This window comes from Glandiceps talaboti, chromosome 8 (genome assembly GCF_964340395.1).
Source record: "Glandiceps talaboti chromosome 8, keGlaTala1.1, whole genome shotgun sequence".
NCBI lineage: Eukaryota > Metazoa > Hemichordata > Enteropneusta > Spengelidae > Glandiceps > Glandiceps talaboti.
Window position 1 is genome coordinate 23,258,492 of NC_135556.1, and position 18,836 is coordinate 23,277,327.

Genomic DNA, 18,836 nt, shown 5'->3' on the forward strand with positions numbered 1-18,836 from the left:
TCTTTGATAGTTTTAGAGGAGAGCGAAGGGAGGAAGAGTTAGCGGGCCTATACGGACATCGTTCAGCAGGCTAGGCAGGGTCATAAATATGTTCGAAGGCGGCGCTCTTCAGCAATCATTGCCACCAAACTGACCGTCATGGACCGTCATAGACCACGTTTCGTAGGGCGTCCTCTATCGTGTTTTTGCTAAGTCGAAGGCGATTGACTGCATTCAATGAGTTAAAACTGCACTAGCTTTGTAATTGTACAGTAGTATCATTTTTCGATCAGACAACCGCAATTTATTCACTGAAAATTGTTTTAAAAAACCAATAATCAAATATTATACATGTTAATCAGTGGTAGATCTTATCCATAACATGTAAGTATTGCAATAACCGGCACCGTTGAGAGCGCTGATTTTTTGGGTGTGGACCCAAAAATCAATTTTATTCATGTACAGTTACAAAAAAAAATACCTTCACCCGTAAGTGATTCAATACTCGGAATGTACGGTATAACGAGTAAGGTATTCGGTCTAACAAAACATTTTCAAAATGATATTCAGTTGCAACTTTAATCTTGGTAATTGTTTCTATCGTGATTAGTGGCATCATTGTGTAATGAATGGTCTAATCCTGAAGACGACTTTCTGCATGATTGTTATAGATAATAGAGCAACGCCCCAACAGCTCTAACATTTCTCTGTCTTTCGTTTTATTTTGCTAGCTGAGCAATACACCAGGCCATAGACCAGTTGGTGTAGGGTCTATGACCAGGCCAATACTTATAATTAGCTAAGTTTGTTTTCTGCTTGTCATTGATGGTACCGTGTACACCGACTTGATGTCCATGTGTATGTGAAGGGTAGTCGAAATCGGATAAAGACCTGATATCTTGTCTGTAACCAAATTGTCAATTTTGTGAGAGTATCAAAAGAACTTTAACATTTTTAGTGTCTGTTAAACAGAAGATATGTAATACACAAAGAAATGTAATTTCCGATCGGTGCGATGTTGGGTCTTTTTGGAGAAACTTTTAAAGCTTTAAGCTGACAATGCAAGGACAATACAGTGTTATGTAAGTTTGAATCGTTTAATCAAATAAAGTATTTGAGACTGTACGTCTTCGTTCGAACTGCACCTGACATTTAGTCCGAGTAACCTCAACTAAATACACTTTTGTTAAGACACTGCCACTGGTATCCATACGTGCAGTTTACAATACAGTGTGATTATCAGAATTTTACATCCATCTCTGAGGTTTTTGATCTTAAATTCCAAACTTCGATTTAACAGTGCGATGTCCTTTGCCTGCGGCAGACTAAGGTGAAAGTTCACTAATATGTATTGATCCGTTTTACTTCTTAGGACGTCTTTTGATCTTGGTGAGAACGTTTCTTAATTAACTCATCTGCAGGAGCGTTTACTTTGCCAGGGGGTACGTTGATATGAAAGTGAGGGAATTACGGGATTTTTTTATTCTGTTATGATATTGGTGTACGTCAATATTAGAGTTTACTTTACTAAAGATGTCATGACTCATGCCAGATGGGGAAATACAAAGCCTTTGCATAATACGATTTTCCCGTTACGTTTTATGAAGATAGCCCACCCCTGCACAAAGTATACACAGACACAGACAGTACCAGTCTCTCACAAATCGAACACCTAAATAAGTTCTTCTGTTTCACAGCTGGGCAAAGTTGTACACGTCTTTAGTTTGTTGTTGAGTCCACATCACTGTGTTGTGGTTTCCTTCCAGCTGATCGAATAAGGTATGTGTATGATATTTTTCCATGTAGCATCTATGTATCATCAAAGTAAATACATTATAGTTATTCAAAAAGTCATTTTTTTGGATGTGCTAAGAATTAGTTCGACCAAGACAAAAACAAAGTGTCTGATTTGACATCTTGACCCTGCCAGGTAATGCTGTGTCGTTTCTAGATCCTGAAGATTTTTAAAACTAGGATGAAGCATAGACCCTACACCAACGTTGGTGGAGGGTCTATGGATGAAGTCGAAACATAGCGATAATTAGAGGATAGATAGATTGATGATTGAACGACTGAACGTTTCTTATACAGCCTGGCATGTCTAGTTATCACTTAGTGTAACCCGCATAATTCACGAGTGCCATCACACATTGTGCACAGTCTAAACAGATGAAAATGGTAAATATTTGATTAAAATAAGTAAAACAACATGTACACTATAGTACAGCTAGTTATGATTTTACGTTCATGCACTGTAAATGAACACAGCGTGTCATAGTGTACACGTGTCTCGGTGCATAAGTGTTTGTCAAAATGTACTCCCATCTCCAAAACTCGTTTCTAAAGTAGATGGAAATAAACAAACTTGCAATAGGACACATAACTTCCCTACAATTCTTTCTTTTAACATGTATCGCCTTCTTATCCATGCAAAGCGGATGAAAGCAAGTTCAATGAATTAAGACTTCTTTACAAGGAGACTATCTCGTCGACTACTCTTTTCAATATATAAATACCGAGAACAAACAAAACGGGGGATAAAAATTCTTCCGAACTATTCACCTGTGTTTTGAATCGCCTGCTAATTTTACTCTGTAAAGCTTTCAGAGACAAATCATTCCAGATAATTATATCTGCCCTGAGGAAAGGGCGGTTCAATGAAATACTTTAAAAAATGCAAAATGGACGCAAGAGCGTCACTCCTTTTCAAATAGTGACTTTTGTGTCATTATAAAAAAAATGTTTGGCTCAAACAAGATGTGTCCTTTTTCATGATGTTAACTTTTAGGTGGTTATTCCTACTGTGCACGGGTCCAAACATTATAAAGACATAACAAATACAGAATTAAGAGATCAATAACGAAAGAAAGCAGGAGGAGAATTCATAATGGCCTCTACAGGTGGAGTTAAAAGCAAACGAAGTGTTGATGACGTAATCGATACCGCTGTGTATTGTTAATTATCATTGATGTAGCCAGATTCCATGAATTAACTAATATGTGGGCTATACCACACCCTCAGACATTTTGATTTGAAAATTGAATTATATGTAAGGCGACAGAATCTGTAACCAAAGCCATTTTGGCTAATAGTCGAAGTACACAAGATGCACATACCAAGATACACACTAGTCTTGCTGCTAGACGTTCAGGCTTTCTTTCGATACTATAAGCGAACGAAGTTCGCAGTGAGGGCTTGCATCCTCGATAGCGATATTCGGGCGTGTGTCGTATTCTATCGGAAGAACATCCGAGGTCTAGCAGCTGATATACTAGATACACACCTACATTTATGTGACACCACATTGAACAGGAGGAATATATAACATGGGAAACTATTCATATACCTTATTACATGTACTTTTATATTCAATAAAAGATGATTTTATACATTTGAGTGTAACTTATACCCAATACTTGTTTTAGCTGTTATCAGCTAACTCGATAGTCTATCTGCTAGACCTCGGATGTTCTTCCGATAGAATACGACACACGCCCGAACATCGCTATCGAGGATGGAACATCCAAGCCCTCACTGCGAACTTCGTTCGCTTATAGTATCGAAAGAAAGCCCGTCTAGCAGCAAGACTACTAACTCGATAACAGTACACATAGGGTGTTTGTTGTCTAATCACAAATCTATCCCTTCTGTAAACCTCAGACCACTAAACATTTATAGTGTAAACCTTCACCGTCTTATAAGCTTCGCATATGTTAGTCCTGTCTCCTTAAGCACATACTGTTAGCGCTCTAACAGTAACTCGACATCAGTCAAAATATTTTTGAGAAGTTTAATACGATTTTTTTTTCAAAATGAAACAAAAGTAACCCCCAAACAACAATGACTGTCACTCCTTCATAATGGAATGGGCTATCTACTATTGTGTGACGGCAGAGGAAACAACACATTAGACAAATATATGTCACGTGACTTAGAGTTAACCATTTTGGAAAGTCTGTTGGCACCGCAAGAATAAAGTCTTTTTCTTCTTGTATATACAAAATATATATATATATTGCACGTAGTATATCTTACAGTTTTTACATTTTTTAACATAAAGCAGAGAAAGATGAGCGGGAAATCCGGCGAGGACGAAGTTGCTGGAACAGAAAATGCAGGACCACCTCCTGCCACACAGTGGAGTATGCCTGAAAACACCGGGTATGTGGGAATTGTTCAAGTTATGTAGCTATCTGTCACCCCTTTTCCTTACCCCCCCCCCCCCCCACCATTCATACCATTCTATTTGTGTGCGGACGTAGCCCAATGTGACAGTGTTAGCTAAATGCCTACCACTACTGTTATATACCAACGTGACAATGGTAGCTTTGAGTGTTAGATTTGGGTGTTAGCTAGATGCCAACCACTACAAAGTAGGCCAATATGACTATCTTATCTAGATTTCGACCTGTACAGACGAAGACCTAAACGACATACCCACAGACATATCTGTCTACCCTACCTACCTACCTACCAACCTACCTACCTACCTACCCATCGACCTACGGTGCATATGTACACATTTACTCAATTTCTGACCTACCCACCTATCTATATAACCACCGACCTACCTACCTACCTACCCATCTACCAACATATGTACATACTTACTTACTGTTGCTTCCAACCTACCCACCTACCAACCCACCTATCTACCCACCTACCTACCCACCCACATCCTTATCTACCTATACTTCCTACCTGTATGTATTTTGTGAGCGTATATATTTGTATTTTCTGAAACGTAATTTGGTGTCACTCCATCCGGGGTTCACATTGACGATTTTCTCACAATATATGTCTTCTGACTTCATAAATAATGCAAGTGGTAAAAATGTGGATGTAAAGTGGTCTTGTAATCAATACCCAACCTCAATGTCAATTGTTACAAAGTATTCAGACCATTCCTGTCATTTGAGGCGATCGTTATATGTAAAAAAAAAAGGCTGTAGTTTACATGTTATTTTTAACCCAGAGTTGCGCCATATAATAACGTTATATTGGTCACAGGTGAGTTAGTTATGATTTAAGAAACGAGAGTTTGACAGTTTTACTATAAGAAAACACGACAAGAAAAGTCGATCTAGTGACAGCGAGTTTTCTTTTTGTTCCCAAGGATCAGATCGGACACGACGTGTCTTTATACTGAGCGTTCTGCCCATATTGATTCATTGACAACTACAAAGTGGTGAACTTCACCCGGTTAATTACGTTGTAATATGTATTATATCGTTTTCTAGAATACTAACCAGATTTTGACTTTGAATTCTGTGTTATATGATTCATAGGGTGAAGGAGAAAAAGGCAGATGAAGACGGCTTAAATATGGGTAAACACCAGGTGAGAGACATTACTGTGTGTGTGTTTTTTTCAAAAGTACAATCTTGAACTCTCGTCGCATGCCTTATCCAAGTCAATGGCCATGTTTGACATATACGATACTCTGTTCTTATTGGGTTGCCAGTGACATCCTTAGGATATCACTGTCTATCACCAAACTTACATTTATGTGAGTTATACCTACATTAGGCAAGTATAGTGGACGACATATCATGTTTTGATATTGATGCTTTGCGTTATGCAAAATTAACAACATGTTTGAATACACAATGTGCAGACATAAATCCAACCTACAAAGCCTGCCATTTTGTAACTTATAATGTAGCAACTCACAGAAAATGTAATAGTGTGTAAACATTTACCTTTTGTAATTATTGAAACGTTTTCTAAAAAGAATTTCTAAACTTTAACGACGCCGAGTAACCCACATCTGCTTTGAAGTAGCGGCTTAGGGACCGGTCAGTTTCTTCGGCCGGGGGGGGGGGGGGCGGTGGATTGGTAGGGGGGTCACCCTGTCTTTGAAATTGGCAGTAGGGGGGGTCGTGCTGTTTTGAAAATTGTGGGTGGGGGGGTCATTGTGTTTTAGATTGTGATGGAAGAAAACAATCCTTTCTACAATGGCATATAGCCTTGTCTGAAATGTGGTACATGTCAATATTTGTTCTTGTCCCTGTTTCTTACATGAATTCTTTAACATTACTTATTAGTTCAAACATAACTATACATATTCATATACATGTATCGGTATTACCTACCTACCACACTAGTTACAGAACATGTCATGTAAATGCTTGACTGTTTCACAATCAATGCTTCGCTTATATTGCAGTTTGGGGCAAAAGTGAACTTGAAGGTTTCGTAATGGTAATTTTCATAGATAGTTTATAAATGAAATTAATCTAAATTGTTCTACTCGTCATGCTATTGACACTACAAATCACCACATCTCATCAGATTCCAGTTACTATTATACACTAGGTATGACCACCTAAAGTTCTCTAACATACCGGTGACTTTATTATACAATATTAATGCCCCTATATACTAATGTTACGTACACGACGAGTCCATTTTATGTGATATGAGAAACTCATTTAAAAACGTTTTACGTTAGCTTTTCGAAGCTTGGAAATATTACCTCAAAGGTTATGAATAACCTAAACATTGCCTTAGTATCTCATGAAGCAAAAAACTCCAGATCTGCCAGGGGGAAAACCCCAAGGACTCCCTCACCCCCAGAGGTCACTCATACATTCAACCAACAATCAGATGCACCAACAACCTTTTTACTGTCATAATGGTGTTAAACTTTTCTTAAATATTTTCACCCTATTCTAATTTGATATGATATTGTCTTTTCAAGATCTGAAACGTTTGCCAAGATAGTCTAATATTGCCTTAAACTCCAAATCTCCCCTACCAATGATACTACCATTATAGATGTGCTGACCTTTACTACATGTATATAATGATGCCATTTAAACTTTTTAAGAACATATTTCAACCCTTAGTGTAAGTTATAAAGAATAGTTTCTGATACTTGCTGTCTTGTAAAGCATGGATTAAGTTATTGCGTGAAAGGGTCTGAATAGCCTAAATATTGGCTTTAAGAGTAAAAATCCTCCAGGGTTTCTAGAGGGAGACCCCCTCAGACCCCCCACATGAGGTGGACATATCCCAGTCTCAAGCTCTTCCCCTCTTACTGTCAAGATGCTATCAAAGTATATTTCAAAAGTATTTCAACCCTATGTAGTTGCTTTTAACATGTTGGTGTTGTCTTTTGGAAATTATTGTCTGAAAGGGTCTGAATAGTCTCAAAATTGACTTTTCAGAATTAAAAACCTCCAGGGCTTCTAGGGGGCGACCCCCTAGGAACCCCCCCCCCCACACACACACACATACACACACATGAGGTGTACACACCCTAGTCTCAAGATCTTCCCCCTACCTCTTACTGTCAAGATCCTATCAAACTATATTTCAAACATATTTCAACCTTATGTAGTTGCATTTTACATGTTGGTGCTGTCTTGTAAAGCTTGGAAATTATTTTCTGAAAATGTCTGAATAGTCTCAAAATTGACTTTTCAGAGTTAAAAACCTCTAAAGTAGATGCAAAACCTCCTAGGACCCCCATAATAGATGTACATATTCCCTTCTCAAGCTTTCCTACCTTTCACAGCCAAGATCATTTTCGAATATATTTACCCTGTGTAGTCAATAATTATAAATATGATAGTGCTAACCTGGGATCTTATAAAGTAGATGCAAGACAGTCAAGCAGTCCACACTGAGTCACGATAAAAAAATACCTGTCATGCGAATATTATATATGGGGGGGGGGGGGGTCATCATGTTTTAGAATTAAGTGATAGGGGGGGGGTCAACCTGTTTTTGGTTTACAGATAGGGGGGTCAGTGACTTTTTGTCGGCCCGATTTAAGAATCCACCGCCCCCCCCCCCCGGCTGGAGAAACTGACCGGTCCCTTAGACACCCTTTTTACGATTGGCAAATCGTTAAATGAGGGTAGAAGAGGGGAAGAAATGTATTCAGCATTGAAATGGGGCTATTAAAATGGGCTCCGTCCGTTAGTCCGTCCTTGCGTCGAGTCCGTCCGTCCGTAATGCGTCATGTCGTGGACATGATCATGACAATATCTAATTTCTTTCTACCGGTACCACTCACGACACATTTAGGTTCACATTTCTTGCCTATCACAGACACTTTTTCAGTGTTCGTTTGTTGCCAATATTACAGGTAATAGAAAATGAGAAATATACACAAGGATTACTGTTGGTACGCATGTCACGGTTTACAGAATGGCAGTCATATTTGTAGGAACAACTCACTACACTACAATACTGCATAACTCAAAAACTTGAATGATACGGTCACAGCAATAAATCAAACAAAATAAAATTACCAGATTCTCCTTTTATTCGACGGTCTGTAAACCAAGTTTACCCTTGGAGTGGAAGACACCCACGTGTTGAATACGGCATTTGGTGTGCATTTATGTATTACGTAACGGTATACCAACTTTTGATCTGCTAGATACACGTGCACACGCCTAATGAAAACGGAAGTGACGCCTTCCATTTTCTTTTTACAATGCAGGGATACAAGGAGGCCGATATGGCCACTGTCGATCTAAACGAAGATGAGAACAAAGCGCGTGGAAACTGGAGCAGGAAACTTGATTTCTTTTTGTCGTGTGTTGGCTATGCAGTGGGTCTTGGAAATGTGTGGCGTTTCCCGTATCTTTGCTATGCTAACGGTGGGGGTAAGTATGAGTTCTATCATCAGAGTGAATGCATACACGTGTGGTGAGTGAAAACCCATTACAACTGCCGAAAAAACACTAATGCGTGCCACTGATGTTAGTAGATGCAATGCTTTTATTAGTTTCGTTTTATGTCTGTGTATTTTAGTCAATGTTGTAAAATAAATCCTCAGTTAATAAACTTAACAGTAACAGTCACACTGTTAATGTCACCATCTATAGGACTGTCTACACACACACACACACACACACACACACACACACACACACACACACACACACACACACACACACACACACATACACACACACACACCCATATATATATATATATATATATATATATATATATATATATATATATATATATATATATATTAAAATGAGTATGTGTAATTAGTAATAATTGTGTATCTCATCTACACTTACATGTCAACTTACACAACGATAAAGTGCATATTTGTTGCTGAGCGTCACACTTTTTGCAAAAATGTTCCCAAGTATTTGTATAACCCGAAAGCAAGAGAGAAACATATATATATATATATATATATATATATATATATATATATATATATATATATATATATATATATATATATACGCTCTGCCACTGCGGTATAGAGCACTGTCTTAGCAGATTGATACTCACCGAGTTATATATATATATATATATATATATATATATATATATATATATATATATATATATATATATATATATATATATATATATATATATATATATATATATATAGCATGTATATACATATACATGTATATATGTATATACATGTTGTATAACTTGATCAAGATGAATAAATGTATCAATTCATTGGGAAGACGGTATTCATCTGGTAATACAACAAATGAAGATTTAGAGCTTTGCGTTTGAATGAGACAAGTTTCAAGCAAATACATACAATGCTATTTTGTAACGATAAATTTTCACCAAAGGTTCCCACATCGAGTGACTCATTAGGACAGTGCATGTGATTACGATCAAATGGGACTGTTTGGTACATACCATTATGAATTACAAATGTGGTTATCTTCAGACATGTTTGACCATAAAAACTGAACGCTATTTTAAGAAGGGCTGTACATGGTATGGTATGATATGATATGGTGTGATATATGGTATATGACGTGACGTGACGAAGATAATTCTTTAAAGTTATATATACCATAACATTTTCCTTACAGGAGCCTTCCTGATTCCTTACGCTATTATGCTGTTTTTTGCTGGAATACCACTGTTTTTCTTAGAGCTCGCGTTTGGTCAATTCCATAGTTCTGGGCCGATTACAGTTTGGGAGATATGTCCCATTTTCAAAGGTAAGTTCACTCTCAAAGGTCGTCGTTGTCGTCTACAGCAAAAAACAAAACCAAGATAACAAATTAACATTTTTTAAAACTACAATATGTCATCAATGGCTAAGTATACCTTTTTACGCCGACGACGCTGACAACAACAACAACAACAACAACAACAACAACAACAACAACAATGCTCGGTTCTTGTTCTTCTAACCAGTCTATAACAATTAACATTTACAATGAGATATGTCAATATTTTATCATATAGAGAAAATATGTAGTTTAAAAATATCTCACAAGTAGTCGGTTTTCATTATTTTTCAGGTGTTGGCTACGCTATGGTAGTCATATCCGGGATTGTAGCAATATATTACAATGTAATAATAGCATATGCGGTGTACTATCTGGTTGCCTCTTTTGACGAAAAACTTCCATGGGTAGGATGCGATAATGAATGGAATACCCCAGACTGTGGATATCCCCCAAAGCCTAATGGAACAATAATGAATGGAGAATGGATTCCACAGGACGTCCTAGATACGATGAACGTCACCCTAAATATTACACAGGCCAAGAGGGAATCGCCAAGTCAAGAATTTTGGACGTAGGTGGAGTAGATTACAATTTGAAACCAAACAGAGCAGAAACACAGGTCTACATATACTAAAAATTAATTAAAACCGAAGTGACCGCTACACCTTTTACCGTGTACCCGGTTTTCAGGATATTTGTCTGTCTGTCTGTCTGTCTGTCTGTCTGTCTGTCTGTCTGTCTGTCTGTCTGTATGTCTGTCTGTCTGTCTGTCTGTCGGTCGGTCTGTCTGTCTGTACGTATGTACGTACGTATGTATGTATGTATGTATGTATGTATGTATGTATGTATGTATGTATGTATGTATGTATGTATGTCGGTCGGTCGGTCGGTCCGTCCGTCCGCCCGTCCGTCTCTTTCTGTCTGTCTGTACATGTATATTTACTTCATATATTGTATTTAAAATATATATTTTTGACAGACACAAGGTGTTGGAGCTAAGTGACGGAATAGATAACCCTGATGGAATCAGATGGCAATTATTTTTATGTCTTCTACTGGCATGGGTTGTAGTCTTTTTATCCCTGATTAGAGGTGTTAAATCGTCAGGCAAGGTAAGCTTGTACACTCTGTCATGATGTATGCTTATTTTACATATATAGTATTATGTGATACGGTATGGTACAATGCAAGGCAATATACAATACAAAACAATGCAATACAATGCAATGCAACAATGCAATACAATAATTACTGAGTTCTTATCAAGAGAGGCCTTTATAAATATATCGTCCATACATTATTTTCGATGTACACAGAAGACGATTCATATACAGTTATGTTTAAGTGAACGTTGGTGGCGCACTTCGATGAAATACAAGTAATCATATTTTTCATATCATTTTCATCCATTCCCATACAATTAACCTACATTTTTTGCCTTACTACTTTAGGTGGTTTACTTCACTGCACTCTTCCCTTATGTTGTCCTTGTTATTTTGCTTATCCGTGGTTTGACGTTACCAGGATCATTTGAAGGAGTGAAATTCTACATGACTCCAAAGTGGGAACTCTTACTGGAGGCCGGTATTTGGAAGGATGCTGCCACTCAGATTTTTTATTCTCTGGGTCCAGGATGGGGTGGACTTCTCACAATGGCTAGTTACAATAAATTCCACAACAACTGTTATAGGTAATAACCTTTGACCCTTAACCAAAAATATAGAAAACACTTTTATTCAAGATGATTTTTTTCTACATTTTAAATGTGTTTTTAAATGTGTCTGATTTATATATATATATATACATACAAAATACACAAGTTATGGTACGGAGCCGTTACTCAGAGTTTCACGCTTGAATGCGATCTTCGGACGACAAGATCGCATTCAAGCGTGAAACTCTGAGTAACGGCTCCGTACCATAACTTGTGTATTTTGTGTAATACAGCTCTACTTCTCAGTATTGAGCGCTTTTCCTTCAGTTTATGACTTACCTCTTACACTGAATTAGTATATATATATATATATATATATATATATATATATATATATATATATATATATATATATATATATATATATATATATACAGGTACCTAATTATATACCTGTATATAATTCGCTCTACTACCCGTATTGAGCACTTTTATGTGGTTTTATCTACATCCAGTCAATTATATATATATATATATATATATATATATATATATATATATATATATATATATATATATATATATATATATATATATATATATATATATATATATATATATATATTAGGTATTCCTCACAATATTTATCTTTTTTTTCAAAGGGATGCATGGGTTATTCCATTGATAAACTGTGGGACGAGTGTTTTTGCCGGTTTTGTTGTTTTCTCTATTATTGGCTTCATGGCACACGACCTTGATGTCCCTATTCCAGACGTCGTTTCTCAAGGTAAGCAGCAAACGCAACGTCTAACATTAACACCCTACGCCAACCGGACGTAAAATACACGTATTTCATGCAATATTATTTAAAATTTGTCACCTTAAACCCGTAATTTTAACGTGAATTTATTAAAAAGAATATTTCTTTAAGTTTGATTCTGTCTTAATTCATTGTCATAATATATATGAAAGTATTAAACGTATTGAAGATAATTTTTAATATGTTTATAAGAAATAGTATCAAGAATGTAATGATGATGATCTGGCAAACATAATACATGCCATGGCATCTAAAAGTCTCAATTTCAAACTTGTGATTGTTTCATTACTACAGGTCCTGGTTTGGTGTTCGTTGTGTATCCTGAAGCTGTATCACGTATGCCCATATCACAGTTTTGGTCTATTCTGTTCTTCTTTATGTTGTTCACGTTGGGTCTGGACACTCAGGTATGCTACACCGAGTTAGACAACTCAATCATCAACACCAAACAGATATCACTGTGACAATCAATACAGGAAAAGATATCACCTGAGATGATATCATCGCAGACAAAAATTCCTACATTAAGTTTGTTTTAACTTTCACTTTCACTTTAAGAACTGTTTTTTACAACTTATCAAACCCATATTTACGTAAATTACAGGCCTGTTCTGAATCATAGTATTAAGTATTCTTGCAAAGATTTGTCAATTTACTGAATACAATGTTCAATAACAGAGACAGCATATTTTTAACAAGTTGATGTTTGTCACTACAACAAAAACTGTGACGTCATCGAATATATCGGAGCTGGTGTTTTCACTACAGCAAAAATGGTGAAGTCAAAGAATATAACAACATGTTGTTTGTCATCACAAAAAAGACTACGTCCACGCATATAGTATACTTGAAGTTTATCAAATACAACAAAAGTAATGATGCAAAAGAATGTAGTATATATAGTTGATGTCTGTCATAACAAAAATGGTGACGTGAACGAATATAGTAGAATTGATGTCTGTCACTTCAACAAAAACGGTGACGTCAACGAATAGAGTTAATGTTTTTCACTACAACAGAAATGACGGACGAATATGGTGGATCTAAAACAAAAACGATGGTGGACGAATATACTGGTGATATTTAAAGTTTGATAGGTCTAAATAATTCAATAGTCTGAGTATTTCTGTTCACAGGTTACACGTTTTCACACATACCTTTATCATTTCTCCACAGTTTGTCTTGGTAGAAACTGTTATCAGCTCGTTTTCTGACGAGTTCCCGTTACTACGTAAAAGGAAAGGATTGTTTGCCTGTGGACTGTGTTTTCTGTTTTTCCTACTTGGGCTTCCTCTCATCACAAAAGTAAGTACAAGTACAAGAATCTATAATTCTGAATTCTCTGAATTCTTACATTGTGTAAAATTCTTCAGTAACTTTATCTGATATGTTCTTACTGATTTTCGAGACGTATAGTTGGTTATGAACCGGTACTTCCTGAGACATACATGTACGTGTCTTTCCGAGTTAAAACTAACCAATCTGAGGTTAACGTCGGTGGGCAATCGAATCGATCGTGCACCTCTTCACCTCTTACCTCAGCTGTCTGGGTTCAAACCCACCAAGCATCGGCTGGGTTTGATTAACATTTAACCAGGTCTGTATGTAAGAAGGGTGATGCTCAATTTGACCCTGCCAAACAATGAAGGTTTTCCCCGGGTTCTCCGCTTTCCTCCTGCTTCTTCAACACTATGGCACTAGGGCGCTGCTCTTGTGGTGACCTTGCAACAAAGTTCCGAATTTATTTGGACGAATACTTGGTTCGTTTGTTTCTATGATCATCCCTTAGATCTTGTGCTTGTATTTTGGGTATGTATACATCGGATATGCATCTTGTAAAGGAGTGGGGCCAAGGGGTGTCCTCATTGTAAGGGAGTGGGGCCAGGGGGTGTCCTCATTGTAAGGGCGTGGGGCCAGGGGGTGTCCATCTTGTAAGGGAGTGGGGCCAGGGGGTGTCCTCATTGTAAGGGGGTGGCACCAGGGGTATCCAAATCCAACGCATTTTTAAAAAAAAACACGACGCACAGTAACAGTAAAATGTCTTGGAGCGAAAAATAAATAATTTTAAGTCCTACAATGCTGTGATATGGAAAATGTCTCGAAATAACCATTTTGACGTACAGATAGAAGTTAGAGTATTTCTCACGTTTTACTTGTATTTTTTTGTTCTTCATAGGGTGGGATATACATGCTTGAAGTCATGAATTGGTACAGTGCCGGGATATCACTAATGATGGTGGCAGTTTTTGAGTGTTTCGTCATCGGTTTAATTTATGGTAAGCCTAACATGTCTTGTGTATTGACGATTATATGGTAGTAGTCGAACCACAAGATGCTCAGGCTTAGTTAGTTATGTTTACGAAAACAAGCAAAAAACAAACGAACAAACAAACAAACAAACAAACAAACACAGACAGAGAGACACAGACAGACAGACAGACAGACGGACGGACGGACGGACGGACGGACGGACGGACGGACGGACAGACAGACAGACAGACAGACAGACAGACAGACAGACAGACAGACAGACAGACAGACAGACAGACAGACAGACAGACAGACAGACATAACTAAATACTGACAGACCTCAACTACAGAGTATCAAATTGTTCAATTACGTGTGTTATTCTACTTATCATTTTAATCATCACTACTAGCTGACATATATGTATCACTAGTATTACATTTAGGCAAAATTAATGAACGTTTTCGATGGCAAGGAATGGATTATCTTTGAGATTGTAGAAAAACAATGCTGCGAGTTACTGGTGATTTTATTCCTCGCGTCAAAACACAAATCTAGTCTAGGTGACTTATGGCAATAAGATAGAAATTGTGTCTCACGTTGGACTGTGTAACATGAAAAGAGGTAGATTGGAAGGTCCTTGTAATACAATTGTACATCTATGACAATTTATTCAGTTTCGTTTCTACAAATAAGCAAGATAGCTCAATCGTCGTCAGTGGGAAATATACGTTGAATTGAGGCATATCATTCGTTTTACTACTTACCGTTGAGAAACTTTAATACAGCATACTCACTATCTTCAGAACTATCACAGCACACATATCACCATGCACCAGTTCAATACGTATGCAATCTGTAAAATGAACCTTATTGGTGTAAATTTAATGAAATAAACATTTTCAAATATTTTCAGGGTTTTGGCGATTCTGGAAAGATATTGAATTAATGCTAGGATTTCGTCCTTGCCTGTGGCCATATTTTACAATATGCTGGGTCTTCTTTACTCCTTTCATTATACTGGTAAGTTGAATACCATGTCATTTATTTTCGACAAAATAGTAGAACAAACACCACTGAGGGCGCTAAACACGGGATGTGTCCTGAGCGGTAACTTCGAGATCATTTTTGTCGTTATTTAAAAGTTACTGCCCAGGGCACATTCAGAGTTTATCCCTTAGAGGAACAGTCAGTATTATCTGTTTCTTTATCCATTGTGCATTAACTAATTCTGGTGTTTCCCCTTCCTGTTATAGTTTATCATTGGATTCGGTCTGTATCAGTACATACCAGTTTATTACGAGTCATACGTATATCCAACATGGGCTGAAATCTTGGGTTGGTTGATGGTGGCTGCGTCGTTGATTATGATACCAATATTCATGTTTACCCAATTCTGTTTTGTTGCTAGGGGCAACAATGTATGTGAGGTGAGTGTTATTAAATGTCATAGTTATGAAATTACTCAATAACGTGGTAGTCATTATCATACTTCATAGAAAGTGAGAACTGAACATAGAATAGAAAGTTGATAAACCCAGGTGCAGTCAACAAAGCTGATCTTAGGCAACTTTTCAGTGAGCGGGCAATTCTTTTCGATTGGTAGCGGCAGGGGAGCAAACAAGGAAGAATTCTGGAGGAGAAGTCCTGATTTTGGTACAGTGGGATGGGAAACATGGAATTGTGGGGGTGGGCACATTGTGTACGTAAGAATGAATTATACTGGAAAGCATGAACGTTTTCCTGGTGGGGAGTGGATCAATCGTTCACGATACTGGTGGGCAGTGGGCTGGTGGGCAAGTTGAAACCCAGTGGGAGGGAGAGAAGGGTAGGTATCCTTCACCACCGGGGGGGGGGGGGGGGGGGGGCTCATAAGAACAGCTAAACACCCTCCCCACAATTTATTTTGAGGAGCGATTCTATTAAAAACATCATCGTTCTGCTGATAAATTGATTTTAAAGAGGCAAGGTACAACTCGTACTACGAAAAATTATGGTTTCCATGCATTTTCAATTATGGCTCCAATTCTGTGGAATAAGCTTCCTTTTAACATTCGCCGGATAGTACAATTGAATCTTTTAAACATATTCTTAAAACTCACCTTTTTTAGCAATATTACCGGGTGTTATTTTCGTGCAACGACAATTTTAGGGACCTAATTTCACGTTATTATTTTTGTCATTTTAGCCTTGTTTACTTTGTAATATTTTGTTTTTCATTTTTAACCACGTATTCTTGTCATCTACCTACCAATAGACTGTGGGTGGAGGGTCTATGACCTACCCCACCTATTCTAAAATTGAGCGTAATTGGAACCATACAATTTTTTTAGGCCTGAATGAAATCTATAGTTTGACTATTCCCTGTTGGCTTGAATCTTCGATCTTCGTACAGTTTCGCTGTATAGTGAAATGGCTTGCAAATACAATATAGTGACGTCATTGACATCTCACAACAAAATAATACTCACTCCACATCAACTCACATGGTTTCTGAAAGTTTCCTTTTAATAAAGATATTTACTTTTCTTACCTACAGAGATTGCGTTACTTATTTCGGCCAACACCGGAGTGGGGGCCAGCCTTGGAGAAACACCGGTCTGGAAAGTATGCATTGAAACATTCCGAAATGAATGGACAAGACATGGAGAACACCAAACTATGAACTATGAACTATGAACTATGAGATTGGTGTATAAGCTCATATAAATAGCAATATCCCCATACGCACCTGAACATTCGATTCAAACATATTGCGGGTTGTTAAATGAGTAACACTGAAGTAAAGCACTTTCTCGGTGTGCTACACTCATTTATAGCATTCATATCAAGTTTCAAAGTATACTTTTTCAATTGGTTATATTTACAAGCCTAGTATGTGGCCTTTCTAATGTGGTCAATTAGCAAATAGAACAGTATACTTTTACACTTGATATGGATGCCATAAATGATTGTGATACATACAGAAAACGCTTTACTTTGGTGTTATGGGTTGTATCTAGATATAATTATGTTTAATTCATATTCAATTCTTTTTATGCTTATTACATTGTTATTATTTTCAGCATACAGAAAAAAATGTGTGAAGTTAGCAAATGGGATCGTTTATTAAATATATAGCCATACTTAGCATTGTTTACCATTTACACTACACACAACCGTATAATATATATAATATCATTTTATGTATTAATTAGTATTTTCAACATATCAGATCTTGTTATTTCTATGTACTACTAGTAGTATACATACCTTATAGCATTGAAAAAACCTAAACTATCTTGTCATAAACCTACAAACGTTACACGTTCACCATCTGTAACTTTATTGTGTGAAGATGGACAGATGTCATATACATTACTTAAAACACATCTTGGGGAGGTGGTGACCTTTTGATCATCTCAGCATTATTTTTATCACGAGATATTGATATTTTATTTGATATAAACACAATATCTTGTCTTCGAATAGTGAACGTCTTTTTTCTGTAGTGTATTTTCTAGGTGCGTCATTTAAGGCACTTCGATCATTTGTGACAACAGATACAACGTTTACTTAAATTGTTATGATTTATGTAATACAGTGTTGCCATAACGACGTATTGGGAGAGAAGACCATACCTTAATCTGACATGAGATATACAAATTTAAATTTTATTTATATGTGTTGGTGACTTTTCATATTCTTGTGTGCAAGCCTTTTCATTGGTAGGAAGATAGACTAGACCGTATAATATGAGAATCATGGTAGACGGAGGTACAGTACTAGGTGTCCGTATTATTCATATGTTTAGCGGTTGGAGTTTTGAGGGTTGGTCAGCATATCGTAGACCCAGGTTTTATTATATTATGTTTAGACACCATCATCATTCAAGTCTATGCACACATGTGATTTATTGACATTTAGTTTTCAAATAAACACTTGTATGTAAAACATTGTGTAGAATGCCTCTTGTTGTCATCTCATTATCTCTGTAATTATTCATATTTTGTTGTGGTCAATACACTATTCGTTGTCCCATTATTCATGTTAAGTTGTATTTCTACTGATTAGTACAATGGTATCGTAATGAACTGTTGGGCGATTTTTTACACTCTGGCTAATTGTGTTTTATACACTACTTTCCATAAAAGTCCGGGTACATACAGGTTAGGTTTA

The 18,836-nt window shown here is 36.9% G+C and overlaps 1 pseudogene; it reads left to right on the forward strand.

Moving 5' to 3' along the window:
- The first annotated feature begins 4,048 nt into the window (after positions 1 to 4,048).
- On the forward strand, positions 4,049 to 17,364 carry LOC144439396 (sodium- and chloride-dependent glycine transporter 1-like; annotated as a pseudogene).
- Positions 17,365 to 18,836: the final 1,472 nt, after the last annotated feature.